The following is a 2112-nucleotide window of genomic DNA, read 5'->3' on the forward strand; positions in this document are numbered from 1 at the left end:
GCTGAACCACCTGATAATATAAATGATATCTCTATGTCTGATGCTGAAACACAATCTGGTAATGAACATGAACCTAATGAAAATATTAATAATGATGTTCATGATGATGCTCAACCTAGTAATGATAATGATGTAGAAATTGAACCTGCTGTTGATCTTGATAACCCACAATCAAAGAATCAACGTTATGATAAGAGAGACTTCGTTTCTAGGAAGCACGGTAAAGAAAGAGAATCATGGGTTCAGAAACCCATCCCTTTTCCTCCCAAACCATCCAAGAAAAAGGATGATGAGGATTTTGAGCGCTTTGCTAAAATGATTAGGCCTATCTTTTTGCGTATGTGATTAACTGATGTGCTCTAAACAAATCCTTATGCTGAATATATGAAGGATATCATTACTAATAAAAGAAAGATACCGGAAGCTGAGATTTCCACCATGCTTGCTAATTATACTTTTAAGGGTGGAATACCAAAGAAACTTGGAGACCCCGAAGTACCTACTATACCTTGCTCCATTAAAAGAAATTATATTAAAACTGATTTATGTGATCTTGGAGCCGGTGTTAGTGTTATGCCTCTCTCTTTATATCGTAGACTTGACTTGAATAAGCTGACACCTACTGAAATATCTTTGCAAATGGCTGATAAATCAACTGTTATACCTGTCGGTATTTGCGAGGATGTGCCTGTTGTGGTTGCAAACGTTACTATTTTAACGGACTTTGTTATACTTGATATTCCCGAGGATGATAGTATGTCTATTATTCTTGGAAGACCTTTTCTTAATACTGCAGGGGTTGTTATTGATTGCAACAAAGGCAATGTCACTTTTCATGTTAATGGTAATGAGCATACGTTACACTTTCCGAGGAAACAACCTCAAGTTCATAGTATCAATTCTATCAGAAAAATTCCATCAATTATATTTGGAGGTTTTGAATTTCCTCTTCCAACTGTCAAGAAGAAATATGATATTCTTATTATTGGGGATGTGCATATACCCGTTGAGGTAACCTAGTGTTATTCAAAATTTCTCGGAAGTTTACCACTGTAAGAGTTCGCACGACTTAGTCAACTATGCTAGAGCCCATAATAGCTTGTGGCTGCACACGGAAGTTTCTAGTATAAATAGTCTCATGATCCTTTTGAGCCTGGGTGGCGGTCCAAAAGAAAACAGGCAAGTCCTGGAATACCCAGGTGCCTCAATCCACCCAGATGTGTGTTTAAGTTGCCACCTTAGATAAACCATTAATTAACAAAACTCACATCTGTCATGGATATCACTCAACCAATCCACGTCTACTAGCATAGCATGGCATAATAAGCAAACGCGGAAGTAACTCCCAAAGGTTTGATAATAAACAGGTAATAGGTACTACCTCAACTACTTCCCATCCCACAATTTAATTAGATCCTAGTCATGCAATGTGTGAGGATTTGATCTAATGCAATAAAACTGGGTAGTAAAAAAGGTATGATCAAAGTGTTACTTGCCTTGCTGATGATCCGCAAAACCTAGAGATTCGAAGTAACAAGCGGCGCACTCCGGGTATTCTATCACAGACAAACAAATAAGCATACAATAAGTACTCATCTAATGCACGGGTAAAACTCAAATAAGAGATCTAACCAGAAGGTTCAACTTAAGAACTCCGGTTTGCAAAAAGAATCAAATCGAACGAAACAACGAAAGTCAAACGGCGAAAGAAAACAACTTCGTTCTACTAATCTGGATCTAGGGCAATTTTTACAGTAGAAAAATCTTGTTTAAGTTGGTTAAACGGATAGAGAGTTTCGAGACGAAACTCCAGACGCTTGAATCGCCTGGTTCCGATAAACGAGCGAAAAGTTATACTAAAACGAAAATCGGATCAGGAATCGCGATCAGAAAAATCGCGGATTTAATCCGAGAAAAAGAAAAAAACCGACGAACGTTCGCTAGAACGAACGAACGGATGAACGCTCGCTATTTAAATAAACCGGAAAAACCGATCTATTAAAAAAACCGAATCTAAAAAACACAGACGAAAACCGATGGTTTTTCGAAAAAAATAAAAAAAACGGCACGGAAAACGAGGCGGCGAACCTCGGGCGGCGTGCGGCGGCGGCG

Source organism: Triticum dicoccoides, chromosome 4A (assembly GCF_002162155.2).
Source record: "Triticum dicoccoides isolate Atlit2015 ecotype Zavitan chromosome 4A, WEW_v2.0, whole genome shotgun sequence".
Taxonomy (NCBI): Eukaryota; Viridiplantae; Streptophyta; class Magnoliopsida; order Poales; family Poaceae; genus Triticum; species Triticum dicoccoides.